The 14,824-nt window shown below is 42.1% G+C and overlaps 1 protein-coding gene and 1 non-coding gene across 4 annotated transcripts in view; both read left to right on the forward strand.

Annotated features, from left to right (window-relative positions):
* The window catches only part of PEAK1 (pseudopodium enriched atypical kinase 1), a 313,213-nt gene that overhangs the window by 183,494 nt on the left and 114,895 nt on the right, over nucleotides 1-14,824 (forward strand). The window lies entirely within an intron of this gene.
* On the forward strand, nucleotides 3,282-3,386 carry LOC118759273 (U6 spliceosomal RNA). The gene has a single exon (XR_004996077.2). It is a non-coding gene; the product is annotated as a U6 spliceosomal RNA (small nuclear RNA).

Here is a 14,824-nt window from a genome sequence, read left to right on the forward strand (position 1 = left end):
CAAACTACACAAATGAAAGAATCAACACCAGGATATGAGAGTTCGTACAAAAAGCAACACAGGACCTTGAAATAAATGTAATTACCATCCTCAGATATGTGCAAGATGACCCAATGTTCATTAAGACAAAAGAAAGCCTCAGAGGTTTCTGAAGCTAGCAGTTCAAAAGAAAGGATTTAAAAAAGGGAGAAAAATAAAGATAAATTGGGAGACATTGAAGATAGAGAACTAATTCTGTAATTACATTGACGTAATACTTCTCATTAACAATACTGGATGCAAAAAAACAATAGGTAGAGTCTTCTGATTTCTTGAGGAAAATACTGTTGAAATTGAACTACAGTACCTACCCAAATTATAAAACTGACATTTTTCATATATCCGAGGACTCATAATGTAAGTATAATTACTAGAACAAAAGAAGCAGAATGTGTTACTTCAAAACCTTGGGCGGAAAAAAAAAACGGAACACAGAAAATTCAATCTAACATAATAGGAAAAGAAAAGAGAGGCGGCAGGAGAGCATGAGAAATGCAAACACAATATACACCTGTCAAAGACAGCCTTCAAGACAGTTGGAAAAATGTTGGCTGTTTACACGCAGCACACAAAACATAAATAGACAGGAAGTTTAGGGGAAAAATTAATTGGGCCAATAACAAAAATAGTAGGCATAGTGGGGCCCGGTGGCATGGCCTAGCAGCTAAAGTCCTCGCCTTGAATGCGCCGGGATCCCATATGGGCGCGGTTCTTATCCCGGAAGCTCCACTTCCCATCCAGCTCCCTGCTTGTGGCCTGGGAAAGCAGTTGAGGACGGCCCAAAGCTTTGGGACCCTGAGCCCGCGTGGGAGACCCAGAAGAGGTTCCTGGTTCCCGGCATCGAATTGGTGCGCACCGGCCCGTTGCAGCTCACTTGGGGAGTGAAACATCGGATGGAAGATCTTCCTCTCTGTCTCTTCTCCTCTCTGTATATCCGGCTTTCCAATAATAATAAAAATCTTTAAAAAAAAAACAATAGGCATAGTGAAAAAATTCAAAAACAGCTTTAAATTAAAAGAAATGAGATATTTCATTACTTTCTTGATCTTTTAAAATTTTTTATTATATTAATTTCTTTTAAAGATTTGTTCTATTCTTTTTTGAAAGGTAGAATTACAGAGAGAGACAGAGAGATCTTCCAACCACCGCGTCACTCCGCAAATGGCTGCTATGGGCAAAGCTGGGCTGCTCTGAAGCCAGAAGCTGAGAGTCATGAGCCTCCTCCATGTCTCCCATGTAGTTGCAGGGGTCTAAGCACATGGGCCATCCTCTGCTGCCTTCCCAGGCCACCAGCAGGGAGCTGGATTGGAAATGGAGTAGTCAGGACTTGAACCAGATCTCACATAAGCTGCCAGTCCCAAAGATAGAGACTTAGCATTCTATGCCACAAGCGCTGACCCCTCTTAGATTTTTTTTTTTTTGCGTCAATATGAGTTCACTTAGTAACACAGCTTTAACATCAAGAAAAGGCAATAGAAAAAACTTAAAGTTTTTTTGTTGTTTTGAAAGACTAACAGAGAGATTGTCCACCCTAAATGGCTACAATAGCTGGTGCTGAGCTAATCTGAAGCCATGAACGTGGAGTTTCTTCAAAATCTCTCACATGTGTGCAAGGGCCCACGCACTTGGACCATCTAGGGGCATCCAATAGAGCTGGGGATCCTGGGAGCTGAATCAAAAAAGGAAACAGCCAGCATTCCAACCTGCCCCCACACGTGATGGCAGCACTGCAGGTGGAGGCTTAATTTGATAGAGGTTAACATCACTGGCCCCATAGTAGGTTTTTTTTTTTAAGTTGATAAAGGGACAGATGTAGTGGTATAGTGGATTAATCTATCATTTGCAATGCCAGCATCCTATATCAGAGAGTGAATTTAAGTCCTTAGTGCTTCACTTCCAATCTACTTTCCTACTAATGTATCTGAGAAGACAATGGAAGATCACCCAAGTACTTGGGCTCCTGCCGTCCACATGGGAGACCCAGATGGAGTTCCAGGCTCCTGGCTTCAAAAGCTCTCTTTGTCTCTCCATCTGTGTGTAAATAAAATATTAGAACAAGTAAATGTTTTTAAAAACTAATAAAACTAAAAGTATAATGAGAGGTTTTAGCACATCCTTTCCAAAATTGGAAGAGCAAAGTAAGGGGAGAAAAAATAAAGAACATGCAAATAAATTTTGAAAGAAATAAAATAGGGCCCAGTGGCGTGGCCTAGCGGCTAAAGTCCTCGCCTTGAACGCCCCGGGATCCCATATGGGCACCGGTTCTAATCCCGGCAGCTCCACTTCCCATCCAGCTCCCTGCTTGTGGCCTGGGAAAGCAGAGGAGGACAGCCCAAAACTTTGGGACCCTGCACCCGCGTGGGAGACCTGGAAGAGGTTCCTGGTTCCCAGCTTCGGATCGGCGCGCACCGGCCATTGCAGCTCACTTGGGGAGTGAAACATCAGACGGAAGATCTTCCTCTCTGTCTCTCCTCTTCTCTGTATATCTGACTTTGTAATAAAATAAATAAATGTTTAAAAAAAAAATAGCACGAGACTTATTAGTAAACCATAGAAAGTACAACTGAAGATTTAAAAAGTCTTTTAAATTACAATAAGATAATGAAAATTAGACTAAAAAAAAAACAAACAGAAAAGCCATTTCAGAAATGAGTGCTCCGAAGAGCTTTACATGTGAAGACCTGTAGGTATGTATGCAGAATAAGGCCCACCACCATGGCTCAGTGGCCAAATCCTCGTCTTGCATGTACTGGGATACCATATGGGTGCCAGTTTGTGTTTTGGCTGTTCCACTTTCCATCCAGCTCCCTGCTTGTGGCCTGGGAAAGCAGTGGACAATGACCCACATGCTTGGGCCCTGCACCTGCATGGGATACCCAGAAGAAGCTCCTGACTGCTGGGTTTAGATGAGCTCAGCTCCAGCAATTGTGGCCACTTGGGGAGTGAACCAGTGGATGGAACATCTCACTCCATCTCTTCTCCTCTCTATAAATCTGCCTTCCCAAAAATATAAATAAATGTTTTTTTAATGTATTCAGAATAAATTGATGGTTTGTCCTGCCTTTCATAGGATATTGGAAAAATTAAATGTTTATCATTTGCATGATCTTTTTTACTTAACCTTGGATAAATGTTTTAAAATCTGTAATCTTTTCTAGCAAAGAAACATTTATAAATAGTTAACATCCTCCATACTACCTATTTATTTCTTCTGTTCAAATGATGTAAAATTATTATGTCTAGTGCTCGCTTCAGCAGCACATAACTAAAATTGGAATGATACAGAGAAGATTAGCATGGCCCCTGTGCAAGCATGACACGCAAATTCGTGAGCGTTCCATATTTTTCTTTATGCTTGGTAAATGCTTGCAATGAAAGAATCTCAACTGAATTTGAACTGTGGTAATGCAACAAGGTGGAGGAATCCACCATGGGGGGGAGGGTATGTGTAGGGGTGGGGGGGGTCCCTATAAAACTGTGTCACATAATGCAATGTAATCAATTAAAAAATTATTATGTCTACATGTTTTTAAAATGTCACTCATAGTATGATCTTATGTTGAATATTTGTTTTCTGTAAGCTCAGTATCTTTCCATTTCTGCTCAACTTTGCACCTCCCTGTGAGTTTGGAATTGTTTGTGCAATGATGCCCAGCTCCTGCACATGTTTTCTTTCAGCATATTGAACCATTGGCTGGCCTGTTGCTTTCACTGGTTTAGACTTTTATGCGTTCATTTTATACAAACCATTTACTTAAATACGGATATTAAACAATTGTAGTAAGATATTGTTTTAAGAATGATAAGGCAGGAAAAAAAGCAATGAACCAAATCAGTAAAAATTAAAGCCAAAGTCCAGTGGCAATGTTTATTGATGAAAGCTCAGTCAAATAGATAATTCTTTCCAAGTATAGAAATATACCATTCAGTATTAGAAGTTAAAAACAAAACATAATGAAAAATATAGAGATTTGTAAAATTGTGACTCTGGCCCAGCACAGTGGTGCAACAGGCTTATCCTCCGTCCAGTGGCACCAGCATGCCATATGGCGCAGGTTCATGTCCCGGCTGCTCCACTTCCCACCCAGCTCTCTGCTTATATTCCAGAAAAGCAAAGGAATATGGGCCAAGTCCTTGGGACGCTGCCACCCTTGTGGGAAACCCAGAAGGAGCTCCTGGCTCCAAGCTTTGGATCACCTCAGCACTGGCCTTTAAGGCCATTTAGGGAGTGAACCAGTGGATGGAAGATCTCTCTCTCTGTCTCTTCTCTCTGTAAAATCTGCCTTTCAAATAAAAATAAGTATTTTTCAAAAATTTTAACATCTCTAAGCTTATATTAATGTGAAAGCCGAGATAAAATATAATTTTTTAGAAAAATTATTTACTTCTAATTTGTCACAAGGAAAGTTAAAGACACTGAGTTAATAATAATTATAACAACAAACTGAAAAGAACTTTAAAATCCTGTCTCTGCAGCAGTCAGGTTTTATAAGTAACCGAACACATGCTCTCCCAAGAGGCATATTTGAAAAGACTCATTCTCAGCTTGACCTGGTTAGGTTTGAGATATATATTAGAGGTAAAGATGCAAGATTTAAATGGTGGGTGGGATGAAGAGAGCTCAGAGTAAATGAAAATTTTAAAATGGCTGGTAGCTTTTGTTCTGACAAGTGGGTGGATGATGGTATCAGTTGCTAATAATAAATGGGAAGGACCTGACAAGTCAAGAGATCGGATGACTGTAGTTCTGTTCTGAATTTGTTAAGTGTGAGGTGCCTCTTACACTTCCAAGCAGAAATGTCAAGAAGATAAATGTTTTTTTTAAAAGACATGAAGATGAAAATTCAAGAGATATACAATTAGAAAATCAGTATAAGTATAAAATCAGTGTAAGTATAAATTTGATAGCATTCAAAATCATGACAATGGAGGAAAGAACGGACGAAGAGGACAAAATAGAACTAAGGAATGTTGTTGGTCACTTTGGCTCTGAGAGATCTAGCATTGAGGAGGCCAGTAAAACATGGTGGCAAGGAAGTAACCAACAATGTGGGAAGAAAACTCAAAGAGAAGGGCATTGGGAGAGCAGCAGGTTATGCCTCCCCACCTGTGATACCAGCATCCCATACGAGCCCTGGTTCAAGTTCTAGCTGTTTCACTTCTGCTCCAGTTCCCTGCAAATGGGCCTAAACCAAGAATTTGGGCTGAGTAGATGGAAGGTCTCTCTCGTATTTTCTCCCTTTCTCTCTCTCAGTAACTGTCTTTGAAGTATATACATAAATTAAAAAAAAAAAAGCAAAGGCTGGGATATTGAAAGCCTAGAAAAGAAAATATTTCAGGAAAGAAGTGATGAACTATAGGAAATTCTGGCACAGGGATTGATAAGTGGGAACAAGAATTGGTCACTAGCATTGGTGAGAAATTTAGACCTGATAGGAACATGAGACTGAATGTAGTGAAAATTGATGAAGCGTTTTGATTTTGAATATAAAGGAGGAATGCAAAGCTACCTAGAGAGACACGTAAGTACAAGGGAAAGTAGTTGTTTTAAGGTTCATAAGGGTTTTTGGTGGTTTTCCTGTTTAAATTTTATTTGAAAGGAGGAGTTAGAGAGTGAGAGAGGTGGTGTTGTTATTCTTGTTGCTTGGAAAGGAAGAATTGCATAGAGAAAAATAGAGACAGACAGGTCCTCCATCCACTGGTTCACTGCTCAAATGGCTGCAATAGTCAGAGCTGGGCTGGTCCAAAACTGGAAGCCAGGTGCTTCTTCTGGGTCCCCCACATGGGTGTTGGGTCCCAAGGCTTTGGGGCATCCTCTGCTACTTTTCCAGGTGCATTAGCAGGGAGCTGGATCAGAAGTGGAACAGCTGGGACTCAAGCTGGTACCTCTATGGAAATGCTGGCAATGCAGGTGCCTGCTTTACTTGCCACAGTGTCTGGCCAAGGTGGATGAGGTTTTGCACATTGATTTGCCAGTGGGAATTACCTGGAAGACAAAATGATGATGCAGAAGAGAGAAGAGATATTATAGGAACAGTCCTTGAGCAACCAGAGGTGGATGAGAGCCTGGCCACAGGGAGAGGTGCTACCATGAAGAGGACCGTGAACACTCTCCCATTGTAAAGGCAGAGAAGGCAGTTTGTGAGAGCAGATACAGCGCAGTGGGCAGAATCTGCAGGAAGATGAATGGACCTATTTTCCAACAGAATTATATGGCCAGGTTTTCAGGAGTCTGTGACCTGGGAAAGAGATGCTGGAAGTTTGAGGAGACAAGGAAACTTGTGGTGAGAGAATTATCTGAGAAAGAATGGGTTGGATTCTGTGTCAGGCAGCGTTAGGCCCCCATGCTTGCCCCACAGGAGTCAGTGCTGTGTGATTATAGCTGGCACAGCTGTGTGGATTTCCCAGGTCCCGTTCACCCTCTTGGAAGCAGGGTATGCAGTATCCACAAGTAGTTGGCTTGGCGTTTGTCTAGGAAGCATGAGGGAAAGCAAGGCAAGCAGAAAATGTGACTGTTCTTGGAATCTAACCTGGATCATCTGATTCAAATGATAATGCTGATGATTTTATATTGCTGGTGAGATCGATACGTTGTTGGAGTCAGTATCTGCATTTTAAGCAGACATCCCAGGTGAACACGATGATCCTTTTGGATGGGGGCCACTCTTTGAAGGAACATTTGCCATAGCTTTGGGTCATGATAGTCTTGGAGCAAATGCCTGTTTCTGTTCCACTTTCACACTGTATCTGTTTAAACCGAGGTAGACTAGGTTGAAAGCAAATGAGCTTGTTACAGGAATGTAAGGATTAGCAAGACGTCACTAGTGAATAGGTTACTGGAGAAAGGCAGAGAGAGAAAAAGAGGCAAGGAGAGATCTCCCATCTACTCTTCTACTCCCCAGAAGTCCACGGGGCATCTCACAGGGACCCAAGTGCTAGAGCCTTCACCTGCTGCCTCCCACATGCGTCCCAACAGGAAGCTGGACCGCAAAGCAGAGCTCGCCCTCCAACCCACTTCAGTATGGAATGTTGATATCCCAAGCAGTGTCCTCTCTGCTGTGGCCATTGCTTGCTCATGAAATTAGGTTGTAGCACATATTAAATGAAAAGTTTCCATATTGTATTTGTATGTACTATAGTTTTCCTACAACTAGTTGCTTAAATATTTATCCAGTTATTTCTGGCATTTTTGAATACACATATTTGAATTAGAATATTTTATGCACATACGAAAATAATGCCATAAAACTTTTTTACTGCAAGAAAATTCTGATTTCTCAGTTTAACTTGGGCAATTTATCAAATCCCTGAGTTATCCCTAATCATGCAACGGTAACTTATTTTCAATAAGACATTTTCATTTTAGCTGCCTCTCTCTGCTTGGGAAGTCACTGCAGTTCCCTTTATTAAGTTAAATTTGCTCCTCTCTTGGAAGACTTGATGAAAAACAGACTGAACAGGCTAAACCACTAGAAAATCTATTTCTTGATTGAAACTACCTTCTGTGTATCTTTCCACATAGTTTATTTCTGAGATTCTCTAAAGGAAGCAAAAAATTGGTGGGGCCTATCGTAATTTTTCCAAAGTACTGGATTTACTTTACAAGAAAGGTGAGAATGGCTTCCCACAGACCCATTCCCAGCCATTTTATAACATTCGATGGGTACCTCTTTTTAGGTACCTAATATCGTCGGAGATTTGCTCAATTTAGACACCTCCACATAGGGACTTTAGGATCGTTGTGTCTGCTGATGGTACTTTTCTCTGGTAACTTGAGTCAATTGCCAGATATTGTATGTGCCCAACACTGGTCTAGGCTTTTGGAAAATGTGGAGCACAAAGCCAAGTCTCCCTTTTCTGTGTTAATGTTCCGCTCCTCATTTTGCGTCTTTACTTCTTCATAGCAGTACTGTATGCCGTAGCCCAGTTACGCCTCTCACCTTCCGCACTGTGCTCTGGATCTTTCTGTGCTGGTTCCCTTCCCCCTTTCCAGTCCTGAGCTGCAGTGCTGTCGCCTGCCTGCTGCCTGGTGAGTTCCCCATACTGACACCTGCAGTGTTTTGGTGTGTTTTAGATATCATTATGTTTTCTATTATTGTCCCTCTTCTTTGAAAGTAGCCTGCAGAGAACAATGTCTTGTTTGCCTCATCCTTATATACGCCATATCATAGCTGGCACATTACAAAATAACATTTATTATAATAAACATCAGAAACTGCTCAAGAAAAAAAATTCTATGACAAAAATGATCAGGAACCAAGTATCTCTGACCATGAGAGTTGCACCATGGGGCTTGAGCCATGGGGATCCTAAGATAATCCAGTCAGAGTAGGTGTAGTGATAACTTCCACTTTGCAATGGCAGTTTTCTTAAAGTGGATACATACCAGAGAGTTGACATTCTTTGTTTTTCCTGTGGCTACAACATTATTATACCTGTCTCCATTTTGTGAATAACACAGCCCTTTCCCACAGTGACTACACTGGAAACAAAATCATTTCGAGACAATATCCCCATATCAGAGTGAAAGACTGGCTCCGTAGGTGGTAACTAGAAGCATAGTGAAAGGCGGTAGAATGTCAGTGGAGTGTGCTAATACCTGTTTTCAAGGTACTGGGAAGCACTTAAGAAAAATGTTCCTCACTCGATACCCTGGCAGAGGTTTCCTTCCCCAGAGACCTGGCAGCCCATATCTGGCGAGCAGTCCAGGCTTTCCAAGAACAGGGTTGAATGACACTACCTGGTTGAGAATGAGGAAGTGGGTTTGGAAGAGCTGCAGTTAGGAGGGCTCTGGAGTCACCGAGGTTAAAGGCCAAGTGATCCAGGACCTGGACAAGTGCACTTACAGCAGAACCGGCCCCCTGGAAGGGGAAAAAGCTAGTTCAGTGGCTCAAAAAAGGACTTGGAACCAGGACCAACTTACCAGTTCAGACCTAGAGCCCGCTCGGTACTTTCAGGAATCCGCAAGAACGTTTTTACTGTCTTCTAAAACTAGAAGAAAAAATACCTGTTAGTTCTGAACAAAAAAGTTTTAATATTAAACACTAGTATATTCATCTTCATACTAAAGCACCCATAACGTGCAGCTTAATTTGTTTTCCTTTTTTTTGTGGAAGAAGGCCAAAAGACATAAAAATGTAAAAGACGCACAGAAACCCTAATTGGGAAGGCGGGGAGGGGAGTGGGAGGGAGCAGCAGGTGCGATGGCTCGGTGGCTAAATCCTCTGCCGGAGCTGAACTGAAGCCAGGAACTAGAAACTGTTTCCAGGCCTCCCACGTGGGTGCAGGGTCCCAAGGCTTTGGGCCATCCTCTGCAGCTTTCCCAGGCCACAGGCAAGGGGCTGGATGGGAAGTGGAGCAGCTGGGACACCAGTACCCTATGGGATTCTGACCCTTGAAGGTACAGGATTAGCCAATTGAGCCATCAGACCGATCCCTATGAGACTTTCTTAAGTGAAGTCCTACATTAGAGATCACAGGTAAGTCCCAGAGTACGCATGACTGTCTCACATGGCCCTATGTTGAATGCAGGTCTGAGACAACTCATGTAGAGGGACAACAGCCTACACTTTTTTTTCCCCAAAGGTGTTTTTTTTGAAAGGTAGTTTCTACAAAGAAAAGGAAGGACAGGAAATAGGTCTTCCATCTGCTGGTTCACTCCTTAAATGATCACAATAGCCAGAGCTGAGCTGATCTGAAGCCATGAGCCAGAAACTTCTTCCGGGACTTCCATGTGGATAGATGGCTTTGGGCCATCCTCCACTGCTTTCCTGGGTCACAAGCAGGGAGCTGGATGGGAAGTGGAGCAGCCAGGACATGAACTCACACCCAAATGGGATGCCGGTGCCTCAAGGAGGAGGATTAGCGTGCTAAGCCACCATGCTGGCCCCACTAGCCTGCATTTGTAGGTAGCCCAGTTAGAAGTACAAGTTCAGAAAAGCTACAACATTGTAAATTGAAGCATGACTATATTACAAACTTTTTTTTTTCAGTCTAGTGATTAGTATAAAATCTTTTCTGCTCATGAATGTCAGAGGCAGCTGAACTGTGCCTTGAAAATAAAGATGTTTGAGCCTTACCTAAGACCTGCTGGTTCAGGATCTAACTGGCTAATACCCTTGTACCTGTATTCTTACAAAGGTTCCATATGGTTGTAGAGGCAGTGAAGGTTGATAACTATTATGTATAGCAAAATAGAAAAAGAGGCATAGGTTGTGGAGTGGAGCACAACTGGGTCTGAGACCAGAGCCCAGAGAGGCCATGATCAAGGCCTATTATCCAGTCCTAGGTCTGTGATCTGTCAAGTCCTTGAATTTCTCTGACTTTAATTTCTTATACATGCAGTAGGAATGATAAGACTTTAGAAAGCAGCAAGAAGATTAAAGGAGATAATAGGTGGAAAACGCCTGGCACACAGGAAGTGGGAGTTTTGTAATTCTAGTCACACAGAGTTATCCAGTCTTCATCTTGACTCATGAAGTGAGCTGTTTCTCACAATATTTCTTTTCTACATCCAAAGGCATATTTATGCAGAACTTCCTCATGCTGTCTTTTAATTAAATTGGTTGACCTCAGGCCTTGAACTTTCCTCCAAGTGTGCATTTGGAATACTCAAAAAATGGTATTGAGAGAAAAATAAAATTAATTTTGGTTTTCAGTGTCCCCTGCATCCTCTGGAGGTAGCTAATGATACCCGCAGCCAGTTTTAGAGTTATTTCTTATCTTCTTTTTGGAACAGGTTTATTGGTGTATCATGAACTGGAGACGTTAAACTAAGCAGTTGCAAACCATGGAATAATAGTTTTTTGTCAATGAAAAGAATATATAAATTCCTAATTCTTTCTAATGGCACCCCCATCATCATATTTCATGTGACCAGTCCCTGGGGATTTGTAAATGATAATGTTTCCGTTTTCTTTCACAACATCTCAGCTAAAAGACAGTTTTATTTCTTCACTTGACACAGATTCAGAATACTTAACCAGAATGTAATACACACACACACACACACACACACACACGCACATACACACATACGCACACACACACACACACACAAGAAAGGAGAAGAGAGCTGCTGTTCCTTTCTCCTGGTAATGGTCTGTATGCCATTATGCACATTCCCTGTTTAGTCGCTGTGAATGTGACAGAATTCAAATGAAAGTATATTGACATCTCCTTTTTGCTTAGTAAAGGATTGATTGAATACTTACAATATAATGCTAAGCATAAATATTTCATGTGTGTGAACTTGGTCTGGCATTTAACCAGCAAGCGGCTGACTGCATTCTCTGCTGGGGAGACGGTTCCCAGCCTCTTCCCTGTGCTCAGCCCCCTCCTGTCCCGCTTTGTTTACTTTGTCCTTTCTATCGGAGGCGAAGGCAGCTAATGCACTAAGTGCTGTTTTATGTTTAAATGTTGTAAATGCTTTAATTGATATATAACAGGGAGCTTGATCTAGCCTTTCTGCTTCATTTAGTTCTCCAGTCAGCTGGGTTACACCCATACACATGCATACAGGTTGAACGCCTCTGGTCCCAAATCCAAACTGCTCCAAGATCTGAAACTTGTTTGAGTGCCAATATGATGCCACAGTGGAAAATTTCACACCATGAAATCTTGTTTCATGCACAAAATTACTTAAAATGTTATATGAAATTACCTTCAGGCTGTGTATACCAAGGTATAAATGAAACCAATCAAGTTTTATGGTTGGACTTGGGGCCTGATCCTCAAGATACCTCATTATATACAAATATTCCACAAATCTTAAAATATTCTAAGTCTTGGCACCCAAGCATTTTGAATAAGCAGCCCACAACCTGAGTGCATGCATGCATATATTTATAAGCCTCTACTCAGATTGCAGCACACTGTGTATCTATAGACCAGAACATCCTAAAGGAAAACTTAATACCACAAACTATTTTTAAGTAGAAACCACAGAAGACGAGGCTATAAATAGGTGAAAACAACTGTATCTACTTATATCTTCAGAAATATTTTACTCCAAGCAGTTGGAATCTTGGCATTAGGATCAGTCTGAACAACCATCCAAGGATAAGGCCAATCAATCAAGGAGGTATGATTCTAAGTGTCTGCAACTGAGTGACTGACTCTGTGTGAGCAAAGAGAATGATGGAGCCAAGGAACAGGCACACATAAGGCAATGAAGTAGGAGAGGTCACACGCTGGTGAACAGACTTCCCTAGACAGGAATCCCAACTTCTCTAACAGCTGACCCCCCAGGGAAGTTGCTTCAAAACACTTTTTTTCTCATCTGCAAAGTAAAGGTAATTGCTGACTTGAAGTGAACAGGATTTTGCAACCCAAGCTAAAAGTCTGGGTGTGATATCCCCAGAAAGACAGAGGCAATGTAAGTTTTTGAACAGACAGCTATTCCCTGGGAGGCATTGTTTCAGTGACTGCATATGGATAGAGTGGGAGGGCCAAGGGATCGTCACCAGCTGGGAAACAGCCAGAGCCATCTACCCATGAAAAGTACAACTGTGGCTAGGAAGGACCCAGAACCGGGCCGGGTAGGAGGGGCGTCCAGATTTGCTGATGGACTGCATGTGTTTTTAAACACCTTTGTCTCTACAAATAGCACAGTGCAGCACAGTCTCATAAAGTGCTGGTGTGGCAACTCAGTGGAAATCTCCTGGAAGTGCTGTCAGAAATTATAAACTCTGAGGCCTCCAATGGGTCATGTGTGCATTCATTTACTGCCTCCTTCACCCCTTTACAGGCTAGAGCGCCACAGGAAATGTTGGCTTATCCCTACAGGAAGTATCTCTTTCGGAAATGCTTGCTGAACTGAGTGCCTTTGTCTTGAACTAATTGACGTTTTAAAAACAGCATTATTATTTTTTTTAAGAGCTTACTCGGATTAGGCAAACTAACCATCTGCAAAGTCTGAGCCAAATCAAGGTCAGTGGTCATGTTGGAGGAGAAAAAGAAGCATGGAGGATGGGCAGCCCCAGCCCGAAGAGCATGCCGGCAGATGGACAGCTAGGGACATGTTATGATTTCAGCAGTGAGAGTTGTAACGCTGATCCTTCCCCCGTACTGTGATATCAGCAACATGGAACAATCGGTTCTCAGTTCTTTCTGTGGAGAATGTAAGAAGGTTAAGTTGACAAGATTATGAAGTAGAGAAGCTTTGTCTGAAGTTAGAAACCAGATAGTATCTCAGTCTCTTGGTGTGAATTAGTTTCCTTTTGAGGTTAATGTAGAAAAGTTACCTATTTTTAAAGCATTTTGAGTCATATCTTTTATTATGAGTGAAAAAGAAAAAAAATGATTTTGAGAAAACTCCTTTAAAACATATCCAAAGGGATGGGTTTGCACTCATTCTTGATTAATTTTCTGTTTTAGAAGCCTAATAAATGCAAACAACAAATAAGCAAACCAAAACAAATGAACAGTAGCCAAAAAAAGGAAAAGAAAAGCCCTCCCCAGTGAGGCTGGTGGGGCTGATGGTTCCCCTTTAAGATGAGGGCACTGGCATGTGATTAGTTCCTGAGAGCAGGTCATCTGTAGCTGGCTGGCAGAGCTCCTGTTGGCAGTGACAAGAGGGCTGCTTAGGTGACTTTTCTGTTTTAGTTTATGTAGCTGGGTAGTTGTGATACTGTCACTCACATAACAGATTTAATCGTGTATTCTCTCCATGATCAAATGCATTACCACTCTTCCCTCTAGCCTTAATTGTTCGAGCAGTGGCTGACAGTGGAAGAGGTAAGGTTATTTTTTCCCAGGTCTTTGTCTTGACAGAAGATTCCGTAAGCCCTTTCCAATAGCTGCAGTTTTAGAGACCACTGTCGACACACGAAGCAGTGTGTTTTATGGAGTAAGATGCAGACTGCTTGCCGCGATAGTTAAATCCTAAGGAAAATCTTGCATGTTGGTGAAGACAGTTCTTGCATACAAATGCGTCTCTTCCCCAAGGAACGTATCTTGGCCCTCATCACACCAAAATGCAGCCTGACAAGGCGTGTGCTACTGCTTCTCTGTTTATGCTTGGCTGGAAGCTAAGAAGGAGCTGTGACATGATCACCTTGTGAGGAACCAGAAGAGAGGAGCTGAAAGGCTCCCACACGTCAAGAGATGACCAGATGGAACTGCTAACCATTGTGAGGGAATCAAAACAAGCTATATGAATGTCCTGAAATAGCGCACTGTACCCCATAAATTAACATGTTAATTACATGTTAATCATAAAAGAGTAATAGCCAAAAAACCCCTAGTTTTTTTTTTAAAGATTTATTCATTTTATTACAGCCAGATATACACAGAGGAGGAGAGACAGAGAGGAAGATCTTCCTTCCCATGATTCACTCCCCAAGTGAGCCGCAACGGGCCGATGCGCGCCGATCCGATGCTGGGAACCTGGAACCTCTTCCGGGTCTCCCACGCGGGTGCAGTGTCCCAATGCCTTGGGCCGTCCTCGACTGCTTTCCCAGGCCACAAGCAGGGAGCTGGATGGGAAGTGGAGCTTCCAGGATTAGAACCGGCGCCCACATGGGATCCCGGGGCTTTCAAGGTGAGGACTTAAGCCGCTAGGCCATGCCGCCGAGCCCAAAAACCCCTAGTTTTAAAGTTTTATTTTTTTAGCAGAGTTAATGAAAGGTGTAGCAGGAAGCTGACATCTTAACTCCATAGGATAAAACACAGGAGCAACAATTTCCAAGTTTGTGTCGAGAGTGCTCTTGACAAATGACATAAAAGCCGTTAATAATTGATAGTATTAATCAAATAATGAAAATGGACAAAAATATCTGTTCTT

Source organism: Ochotona princeps, chromosome 6 (genome assembly GCF_030435755.1).
Source record: "Ochotona princeps isolate mOchPri1 chromosome 6, mOchPri1.hap1, whole genome shotgun sequence".
Lineage (NCBI taxonomy): Eukaryota > Metazoa > Chordata > Mammalia > Lagomorpha > Ochotonidae > Ochotona > Ochotona princeps.